The sequence below is a fragment of the Octodon degus genome, unplaced genomic scaffold (assembly GCF_000260255.1).
Source record: "Octodon degus isolate 3935 unplaced genomic scaffold, OctDeg1.0 scaffold00085, whole genome shotgun sequence".
NCBI classification, from domain to species: domain Eukaryota; kingdom Metazoa; phylum Chordata; class Mammalia; order Rodentia; family Octodontidae; genus Octodon; species Octodon degus.
Genome location: NW_004524661.1, coordinates 4,504,743 through 4,516,373, shown reverse-complemented (window position 1 = coordinate 4,516,373; position 11,631 = coordinate 4,504,743). Strand labels below are relative to the sequence as shown.

At 45.9% G+C, this 11,631-nt stretch overlaps 1 protein-coding gene across 1 annotated transcript in view; it reads left to right on the top strand.

Moving 5' to 3' along the window:
- Nucleotides 1-11,631, top strand: part of Dock2 (dedicator of cytokinesis 2) — a 478,084-nt gene that overhangs the window by 91,981 nt on the left and 374,472 nt on the right. The gene's annotated exons all lie outside the window — the stretch shown is intronic.

The window sequence follows — 11,631 nt, the reverse complement described above, 5'->3', positions numbered from 1 at the left end:
TTCTCTTTCTCCACTGTCTTCTCTCCTTTCCTTATTTTCTTCCTTTCTTATTCTTTCCTACTAACTGGAACAATGTACATTTGTTCCCTTGTAGAGGATTGGTTATGCGTGTGGTCAGATTGGTTGTATGCAATGGGAAATAAAGGTACAAGGAATGTGTTGTCTGTATTCTTATCAGTGTAAATGAAGGAAAATCAATTCACATTATTATAGGGAGAAGTAAGACTTTATTTTACTTTACTGAAAAATCTTTGGAGTGTGTTGTCCTTGGCTGTGGCTGAAGTTGCTTGCTCAGCATCAGTGGATCATATCAGTCTTGCTAGATCTTGGCTCTCCTTTTCCTTGGCTGCCTTCTGAAGCACGTTTTTCAGTATGGAGCTATTGGAGGAAACAAGTGCTCAGTCCTCCTTGTTATTCCAACAACATCCCAGGCTGAGAACTGTCTTAGGTCATGTGCTATGACCTTAACCAAGCAAAGTGGCAGAAGGAGGTAAATAGGCATCTGTTTAGCAATGGCCCCACTGACCATGTGTCATGTCAGCCACTTGTGGTGTAGATTTGTGTTGAAGAGAGGACTTTGCAAGAGAAGCCAAAGTCTCATTTGATCATGGCAGTGGATGGATGGCTAATGTTTGGTGCTTGACAAGGCATCTGAGATGGGCAATCATTTGGGATCTTCCTAAGAAACTCTTTGAAATTGCAGGTAAGAAGTAGAGAGCCGCCACAAAGCCTCTGCCACTTAGGTTATTCTGGAAGTGAAGTATATGCTGCAATTGCTCTGCCTTGTTTTTTAGTTTAATCTTAGGCAATACTCTTCCAAGATGGGAAATACTTCTCAATAATTTGCCAAGCATTAGGGTAACAAACAAAAAAAAGTTTCCTAAGAATTGAGCTCCTTGGAGTTCAAGGATGCAGACATTCATTTCTAGATGAATAGGTAAGGGTATGCCATTCCATGTTCCAAGTGAGAATAGTGGACCTACCTATAAGAAGGACACATCTTTTCTATTCATATCTTCTTCTCTAAGTCATCTCTTTGGTTTATTTTTTATTTTTCCTTCTTCTTTTTCTTCCTTCTTTTCCTCTTCCCCCTCTCCCTTCCTTTCTCCTTCTCCACTGTCTTCTCTCCTTTCCTTATTTTCTTCCTTCCTACTAACTGGAACAATGTACATTTGTTTCCTTGCTTTCTTCTCTGCCTCAATGCCATCATCTTGCAGAAATACCAACTCTTCGGTCAGTGCTAAGTGTCTGGTTTTTGGCACTTTAAGGAATGTGATGATCTGTCATTCCTTGCTATATCCTCAGTGTATGGAGCACCATGGATGTTTGATCAGAATAGATGGTGTTGGGCTGGCCAAATAGCTCAGAGGATTAAAGCACCTGCAAGCAGGTGCAGGGGCTGGGGGTTCAATCCTTGGGCCTGCTGTGCCAGCCCCACCTCTGGAGTGCACTGAGACCACAATTGAGACTGGGCATGGTGGCACATGCCTATAATCCCAGCACTTGGGAGGCTGTAAACAGAAGAATCACTATGATTCCCATCTAGTTGTGAGACCCTGAACACCCTGTAGACCCTTCCCTAAAATACAGAAAAAAAATTAAGAAAAAAAAATTAAATTTAGAATAGACACAGAACAGACTTCTCCCTAAATCCTTTACTATGAACAAAAATAGCGGCTCACCTGCAATGGGGGCTTTGTAGTAGGAGATGCTAAGTTTTCTCTGTCTTGTTCATTGCAAAATCTTTAGCCATGGTCTGCTTTCCAGTGATGCCTCAAAGACACTGGAGAAATTGGGGTTTTGCCCACATTGGTGGGCATCTTGCTTAGAAAACTAGAAGATAGAGGTGTGGCGCTTTGAGATTCCCAAGCCAGCTGGTACAAAGTAAGAATATAATTATTCCTTTTGGGCTTATTGTGTTTGGTATTGTGTTTCTGTTTCCTGCTCTTTCTTTGTTCTTCTCCCCCATGTGTGCAATCGCAGCTGATCTAGCTCCTGTTGTTTGTTCCCTTGCCATTTTTCTTTGCACGTACTGCACAAAAACAGGAAAAGGATTTTCTTGTATTAGGTAAGCAGGATGCAGTTGGTTGCAGGAGAAGGGGAAGTGGTTGAGAAGGAGTAGCATTTTTATTTTATTAAACTTTTGTGAAATGACTCATTTTAACCTATGCCCCAAAAAAGTGGGCATCTTGTCCCCACCCCATGTCACTTGCTCTTCAGTGAATGTCTGGGCCAGGGGTCTCTAGCCACAGCCTGTACCGCAACTAAAATGAAAGCTGGAAAATCAGGTTCCAACCTTTGCCATAAGAAGGCGTCATCAAAATGTGGAAATTCCTACGTGGTGGAGGTTATGTACAGAAGACTCTGAGTGGCTTAATGACCTAAATATGGCTGAGAATGACTAGGGTTTTGTACAATGACTGACCCCCTGGGAGGTACACAGTGAGGAACCCAGGGAAAGAGTGGAGGTGATTATCTGCCAAGCTTTGAGCTTCTTTGCAAAACCCCTTGCCAGATCTTTAGTCCTGCAGCTGAGCCCCTGGTTGTGGTGAGCCCTGAAGCTTCTGAGCTTGTGGAGTTGTGGAGAGTCTGGAGAAACTGAAGCATCCTTGACATGGGGTAGATGCTGAGCAGCCCCCTTCCTACTGGCCAGGCACCAAGCAGCAAGAGCAGAGCTTCCGCAGGGACAGCTGTGAGAGCAAGGAGAGCCAGAGGCCGGAGCTGCAGCAGCATTCGCTCCGCTTGTCCTTCCTCCTCACACATCTAACGTGGTCGTAGCGTGGGAGGTGGTGTGGCCGGTGATATGAGTGCAAGCTTCGGGCTATGCAGACCCTGGAGGCTGTGATGATTTTTCCCCGTAAGTGCCTGGCTTAGAGAGTGATCTAGGTGCTTGGATCCTCAGTGTCCTCCACTCGGGCTGGAGATCAACCAGCTGATAGTGCTTCGGTGATAAAATGAGATGATATGCTCAGTGTGGTCCGTGCAGTATGTGGCACGTTCTCCACCAGGGGCCTGTGTTCACTACAAGCATTGCTTGCACTAGAAGAAGCAGCAAGAGTGCCTATTTCAAAATATTGGGTTCCATTGAGTAAGAGGAAGTTGCCATGCTTTGGTTCAGAGGAGTCTAAACAGGGAGCAGGCTACCTTCTACGAGTTGTCTGTGATTTGTGATGAGCACAGTGCGAAGCCTTTCCTGGTCTCATGAATTCACCTTGTTCTGCTGCCAGCCTGCGGATGGGCCCTGACCCTGCCTTCTGTTCTTGAGCCCCTCAGGAGTGTGGCTGGGCCCTTTGACCTGAGCAGCTGTTGTGCAGTTGGCAGGTCCCTGCCTGCTCTGATGTGTCCTCTGCCCCTCTTGCCTTGTGCTCTGCTTATGTCCTAGGTGCTCAGTTCACGCTTCCTCCTCTGCGGTTGCTGCCCCAATCCTCAGTGCGCGTCCCTGCTTCCCACAGGCCCCTCCCGCGTCTCCACCATCCTTACTACCCGCTTTTGCTTAATGATTAAAATCAGCCTCCAGGGAGCAGCAGCGAGAGTTCAAGTTCTGAATATGAACCCCCTCATTACCGTTTACCAGTGCTTATGACCTTGGGAAAATGATTGAATTGGCCTACAGCTCAGCGTCTTGACTGTAACACCAGTGCAACGCTAGTGCCTCCCACACAGGGTTGGGAGGGGAAGTGGTTGAGAGGGCTGGAGGATGCAAGGACTTGACAGAGCCTGGCACCTGGAAGGGCTCGTGATAATCCTTCTCTGGAAGCACATTCTGCTCATCATGCCCAGCAGACTTCACATGAATGCAGCTCAAGGCCTCATCTTCTGACTTTGGCTCCTGCTGTGCCTCACCCACCCGCACTAGAAGCCCTACGTCTGTGCTGGACTCGCGCTCTTGCAAGGCCTCTGCCTCCTCCTGCTGTTTGCTTGCTCAGCCGCTCATCTCGGTCACATCTTTGTTCAGAGGTTTCTTTCACTACTTTATTTAAAAACCCCGACCCTCAGCCCCAGGCTGTCTTCTCCTTTCTTTCCTTCTCACTGTGCTTTTTGTCTTTCCTTCTCACCCTAGAACACAGCAGCAAACTATATGATAATATGCTTTTTAAAATTTCCTTCTCTCTATGGCCATGTCAACTCTAGGAGGACACAAATTGCTGATAGTTACGGGAACTGTGCTAGTCCAAGAGCCAACAAGAGCACAAGGGATTAGTAAGCACTCATTCAATGTGACATTGGGCCCTATTTCTGGCCCCTTGCTCAAATAAGGAGGCTAAGGCTTAAATTCAACCTCAAAGATTCCACAGCAAAGAATTACTAGAGTGAGGTTGTGCACCCTGCCTCACCCGATGAAGTCAGCTTGAGAACCGAGCTTTTGCTGGTCCATGCAAGTTGAAATCTTGTTGGCTAACAGGAGGGGCTGCTTTAAGGCAGACTGGTATGGTACAGTTGACTCTGTAGGTGTGCTCAGGAGCTGCTGGGAGCCCCAAGCCTTCTTGGCTTAGATGCCAGGGCACATGGTACCATGCTTAAGTGCAGTAAGGATTTATTAAAGAGAAAGAAGACCTGAAGCAGAGGAGGGTGGGGAATGTGACCTCACTGGGGTGCTGAGTCTGCTCATGCCTTTAAGACTTTACTCTCGTTCCCAGGGAAGGAATAAGGAGAAGCTGCTGTGGGGAAGGCTCTGGGGAGGTCCCACTCCTTGGAAAGAGAGTGTGCTCCACATTCTGAGGAGAGCCACAGCATCTGGGTGTGTTGTCCTGCCACCCTCCCCTCACCCAGGGGCTGAGGACTCCATGGTGTGTGCAGCACCATCAGTCTGCCTTGGGGGCTGCCACTCCATCCCTATATGCATCCTCGAAGTACACTGCACAGGCCCCGTGTGTACCCTTGTGTGGCTCACTTCCCCTGGGGGCTTTCTGAGGTGTCCTCAGGATCCATGACATGAGGCCAGATGCCAGCCCTCAGGTGCTCTCTGTGCCTTTCCTCTTTTGCATCTGCTAAACTCTGCCCTCATCCTTCTTATTGTCCCTCATCACACCAGCCCATTTTCTTTTAATATAAATATTATGTACACAGCTAGCTTATCCCCAGGTCACAGATGTGTCAGGAAGCCAGCTTGTCCAAAGGAAGCTCAGGCATGCCCAGGGTAACCAGTCAGCTGAGCGAATCCATAAGTCTCTGCCATTTCAAGCAAGTATGAATTTAATTTGAAGGTACTTGCCAGTATGATTTGTTTTCATTGTTCATGTGTGAATAAACATTAAAACTCTGTCATCTGTTTATGCTGACGATGGGCTGGGGTGCTTGTCATGTTGCTCTTCCTGGTTCACCAGCATCTGGTTTGTTTTTATGTTAATGCCATTTATTGGTGTGTAAGCCCCTGTTTTAGGGTTTGAATGTAATTTTACTTTTTGATGATGGTAGTGGCTCTATAAATTGCAGTTAGTGGAATTATTTTAGGATATTATTAACTTGGCATCATGTCAAGATGGAAAACTCATCAGAGAGATATCGTCAGTTAGTTCTCTTTAATTTATTATCTTTTTATGAGTTATTGCCAAGCTAAGGGAAAGCCAACAACCCGTTTCTCATGAACTTATGTGAAAGCACTTTATCAACTGTTAAGATGCTGTTATTGTAACATGAAATTGTCCATATACATGAGCTTTTAAGTACTTCATTTTTCCTCTCCTTATAGAGATATTGGTAAACATTTATGGAATACCTGTTTTATACAAGGTACTTTATTAAGTGGTGAGGTCTCTAGAATTGGTAAAGTAAGTTGCTAAAGAATTGGTACTGTATGGGGCTAGGCAGATAGCTCAACGGTGTAAGCTCCTGCCTGGCAAGTGCAAGGCCCTGGTTCAATCCCTGGTACCACATGCCAGGCTGGCCCCACACCCTGCCAGCCACTGAAACCAGGTGTGGGTGCACATGTCTATAATAACAGCGCTGGGGAAGCTGAGACAGGAAGATCAGTATGAATCTGAGATGTGTAGGGAGACCCTGTACCAAATATATAAGTAAATAAATAAATAATTAAAAAAGAAAAAGAATTGGCAATGTAGTGGGCAAAGTAGATAAATATCCTAGCCACCAAGTCACCCTTCCTTGGGTAATAAATAGTCAGTGATAAAGTATGTAGATCCAATGCTGTAAATGCTTGTAAGTGGCTCTTTGGAGGCCAATAGGTTTGAATAACACTCTACCTGAGGAGGATCAATAATTCTTCTTACAGAAGTGAAGTTTTGAACATTGAAAAGTGTTTGAGAAGGTAGTTATTGGTTTAAAAGAGAATCTCACCTTATAAGTTTAACATCTGGGACAGAGCTTCCAGCTACTCTTGCTCTTTCTAGGCAGCATGCATTAGGCCTCTCCCTGCACCTGGCCTTGCGCCACTTTTCACTCTGCCCCTCTAAACACTTGAATCAGCCTTTCAAAGTGCGGCTGTCACTATGGTCATTGTACAGGATAGGAGGTGGACACCCAGAAAGGTGCAGAACATGGCTCTGTGTCTCCCAGCTGTCACACAGTGGGTAGGGAGGGATCTGACCTCATGTGTTCCGTGTACTGTGCTGTGCCCATGAATAGCATGTTTGTGGAGGAGAGTGGTTCTGTGGTTTGCGTGTGTCCCCCATAAGGCCAAATGGTAAAGGCTAGTTTGCCAGGTTGTGGTCCTATTGGTAGAAACTGTCAGAAGTACAGCCTGATGGAAGGTCTTTAGGTCACTGAAGGTGTGCTCTCCCAGGGGATTGTGGGACCTAAGTCCTTTCTTCTTCCTTTCTTCTGTTCTCTGGCCATGAAGTGAGCAGATTTGTCCTGCCACCTACCCCACTGTGATGTGCTGCCTTGGCACGAGCCCAAGAGCGATGGGATCAGCTGATGATGGGCTACGACTTCTCAACTGTGAGCCAGAATAACCATTTTCTCTTTGTGAGCTGATTCTCTCAGGCATTTGTGATGTGAAGTAGTGATACTTCTGGCTAATGGGAAGCTGCGGTGATGGTGGAAGAGGGAGGCGTGATGCGCCTGGCCAGGGGGGCACACCTCAGATAACCTGGGCTGTGAGACCCTTAAATCCAAACCAAGGAGTGTGAACCATTCTTCTGTGGAGGTGAGGGTGAGGGGTAGGAGGCAGTGGTGGTTGGCAGAGATGCTCTTTGTGCTGAAAGGACACAATGAGTACCTGTGTATATCCAAGTTAATCCATTGACATGAGGTAAAAATATTAAAAGGCATTTTATCCCAGATGAAAAAATTGTAAACTTTACAAACACTTGCAATAGCTCACAGATATAATTGATAAGCAAATAAGCATTTCTTGAGAAGCCTGACGAAAATTCTTTTGCTTAGAGGAGCAATCTGAAAGCCGCTGCTTTTGGCAGAGAAAGCCGCTGACATTTTGAAGCATGATTAGATTCATGTTTTAGAAAGATTACTGCAGAGTTACTACATGGAAGAAAGTGAGCAGAGGGAAAAAGGTGGTGAGAATTAATGGTGAAACCATTACCATAATCTAGGCAAGGAGGCTTGCACTAAGTTGGTCACACTGGGAGCAGAGGAGAAGAGAAGAAAGAAGCCAAAGTCTGGAGAAAACACCAGCCTTTTCTTCGGTTCTCACATCTTAATAATGAAGACATCTGTGACCAGGTATATGTGGAGTTTCCCGCATACTAACCCAGCAAGATGTTCTTCAGCAGACCTGCACTGGATGTGCAGTTCAGTTTTGACGTTGCCCACCTGAAGATGACCTCAGAGCCACACGGGCCAATTGTTCAGCCCCCAGGACTGTCCCATTTCAGATGCCAATTGTAAGCACTGGGCTGTGTTCCTCATACTTCTGACTGGTTTCTTCCAAGTCCCTCCTTGGGTTCGTTTGATTTTCTAGAGCAGCTCGCAGATCAGAGAAACACTTACACTTAGTAGTTAAATAGGATACCAGTGAACACCTGGTGAAGAGATAGCTAGGACATGGCATGTAGGAAGGAGTGTGGAACTTCTGAACCCTGCCTTGTATCAAAAACTTCCAGAAGCTTCCACCATCCACAGACCTCCACATGTCCTACTGTCCTGAAACTCTTTGAATCCTGAAATTTGGATTCTTTGGCAGCCTTATCTCATAGGTATATGGCTGATGAAACTGTCAGTCACTGGTGATTAATTTAACCTTGTGGTTGTGACCTCCCCAGAGGTCTAGAAGTGGGGCTAAAAGTTCCAATCCTTCCTCCTTCCTGGACCTTTTCAGTGATCAGCCACCATCCTGAAGCTACCTAGTGGCTGACAATCATCTTTTATAAAAAAGAAACCTAGCACTTAAAGAGTCCAAGAATTTTAGGAGTTGTGTGCCAGGAAACAGGAAAGAAAACCAATATAGATTTTACAATAGCACTTCAGGGTCTAGAGATGACAGGACTGCCAGAACTGATTGAATGTGATATTCCTTGGAGCTGAGGGAAAGGCAAAGTCAGCCGATCTGGGGGCCAAGTGTTTGGCCCCTTTGACCCAGCATTGGGGACAGGCATAGCAAGTACAGAGGACAAACAGGTTCTGTAACAGGTTTGGGACCTTGTCTAAAATTTTAAAAAGCAGGGTGTGCAGATGTAGCTCAGCATAAAGGCAATGAGTTCAGTCTGCAGTAAGAAAAGAAAGCAGGGAAGAAAGGGGTGGGGAGAAAAGGAGGAGAAAAGGCCACGTCACCAAGCAGAAAACCAGAGCGGGCACAGGAGTGGCCTTTGCTGATGTGGAGCCCTAGGCCGGCTTCCCCTTGCCTTTCTTTCAGAGGCTGGACAAACTTTTTCATACTCTGCTCACAGAAGAGTGTAAAACATTGGTCTTGTCTGCTTCCATTGTCCTTTTAAATGGCTTAATTTTGTAGAACAAGACTATCTGTGCCGTGGACTGTTAAGGGAAAAGCCGCGGAGGACACGGGCTGTTCATTCTTCCAGGTTGAAGCAGCTGATCATTTCCTTTTCTTATTAGCTCCCTGTTAGACGGCTTGGAGCTGGCTTGCTGGCAGCATCCTTGCCTGAGCTGGAGGCTGGCTGTTCCTGTCAAATGCCAGGAATGCTTGAAGTTCCTCGGAGAATGACTTGGGTAGGAGAGCCATCTCTGGAAAATGTATGTAGATTTAGGAAACGAGTTTGCAAATCACTGATAGCTAAACATGAACAAGCTGGATGAGAGTTTGCCAGAGGGGTGGAACTCACTAAGCTGACACAGTTGTTAGGGATGACGAACTGAATTGGGGTGACTGGATGTACCTTGTGATGCACTTCAGGGACACTTGAGGCTGGCATCTCCCTGCGGGAGAATGTGTTTCTTTAATAGGAAATAATATATTACAAGGTTACTGGGCTTGCTGCTTATTGTATTTTGGAGGTGGAAGAAGAGAGGAAAGGAAGTCAGTCATGAGGCATATCTGGTTCCCGTCCTTTAAATCTCTAAGCCTGTCCCTCCTTCTCTTAGATGTATTCTCCTAACGTAGGTGCTGCAGAGACATGTTGGGTTCATGAACCTGTACATCTGTCCATCCATCTATGCGCTCATTCATCCATCCATTTCTCGATAATCATTTTTCAATCTTCGTATCTGGCCAAGTTCTGCCTAGGCAATGATAGTGTTGAAGAGAGAGATATAGTTCTTGCCTCCCCTGCTAAGTGAGACAGACAAACAAAGAAAAAAAAAAGCTGTTGCAAACTATGATCAATAAGCAAGTGTGGTTTGTCCTCAAAGAGGACTAGCTCCAGGACAGCCCCTCCAACAATGCCAAAATGCACAAATGTTTGAATCTCTTATATAAAGTGGTTTAATTTTGCATAGAATCTATTCACATTGTTCTTTATGCTTTAAATCACTTCTGGATTATTTATAACACCTAACACAATGTAAAAATTATACAAGTCGGTGTTACATTGTATTATTTAGGAGCTGCCTTGGTTGACTTTTTTACCAGTAGGGCCAAATACCAGACACTCTCAACTTAAAGGCTGAGAGGTTTGTTTTGGTTTCTGGTTTTAGAATCCACGGCCAGTGAGCTTCAAGGCAGAAATGACATGGCAGGGGGCCCAGGTTGAGAAAAGGTACTCACGTCATGGTGGCCAAAAAGTAGAGAAAGAAGGGAGGAGCCAGGGAGGAACCTAGGAATCTGCTGCTTCTGACCAGGGCCTAGCAGATCAGTCAGTCCTGATCTCATTGGTGAGTCAGTCCTTCCCCATCAGTACCACAACAGCCCAAAATCCAGTCACCTGCCACACACAGGAGACTTGGGGGTCAATCCAGATCGAAGCTGGGGCAGAGGAGGATGACAAGAAAAATGTCTGTGCCCATTGGTTCAGACCCAACTTCCTCTTCTGTAATATTTTCTATTTATAGTTGACTGAGTCTACAGATATGGAATCTGTGGGATTCCCCCTGTGGGCTGCAGTTGAACTAACCTGAGGGTTAGCAGAAGAGGCTCTTCCTGCCTGGCTTACCTCAGTGTCTGTATGACCTGGGGCAAATTAGGTGACCTCTCTGCCTCAGCTTCCTGGTTTCAAGTAAGGATTACTTTCCAGCACTGTTGACAAATGAGCCAGCCACTGAAGTAGTAGGAGGAGTGAGGCCTCTCAGGGAAGAAAACCTTGAGCAGGAAATGAGAATGAGTTTGAAGTTCTCTAGGAAATTAGACTTGTATGACCAATGTAGGCTGAGCCTGCTGGAGAATAGCACACAGATGAATTAGGAGAGCTACGCTGAATTTCTTGTTCAGGAGGTGCCAGTTAATCTTGACTGTGAATCTAGCAGGATTAAGAGACTCGTGGAGAGGAGACTAGATGGTGGAGGTTCTAACTTCATTCATGGGTTGACCCAGGGTGAGGGGCCTCAGCTTACCAATGGGCTAACCTTTAGTGAATTCTGCAATGAGGAGGTGGGTGCTGGCTGGAGGAAGTGGGTCTTGGGGGTGTGACCTTGGGGACTCTGCCTGGTCTCTGGATTCTTCCTCTGGGACTCTTTTCCAGCTCCCTGGGTGCTAAGGACTGAGGGGCTTTTCTTCACCACACCTCCTTCCATAATGCTTTTACTTTCTTTTTTTGGTACCAGGAATCAAACTCGGGATCTTGCGCTTGCCAGGCAGGCTGCGGGCTGAAAGAATGATCCAAAATCAACCTGTCCTTGCTTACATCATGTACATCAAGTATTTCATCCCATAGAAGGAAAGCTAATATACCAGGGTTATTCTCAGTGTATCACAAAATCCCTAGAAGGTGTTGTACTGCTTGCTAGTCGGGTCTCGCACTAGAACAGCTGGGTGGCAAGAAAGGCTTCCAGCAGTTCCAAAGCTGAAGCTTTTATACTTAGGCCCTTGATACATTTTGATATGATTTTTGTACTGTGTAGGGTGCTAGTTTTAATCTTTTATATGTAGATTTTTACTTTTGCCCGTATCATTTATTAAAGATACTGCCCTTTCTCCAACAGGCTTGTGGTATCTTTACCAAGAATTAGTTAGCTGCAGTGATGCGGGTTCCTCTGTTCTGTTTCACAGGTCCATGTGTCTGTTTTTATGCCAGGCTCTGGTATATTTTAAAATCAGGTGTTGGTATACTTCCAACATTGTTCTAACTGCTCAGCATTGCTCGGGCTGCTGTGAGCCTCTCGTGC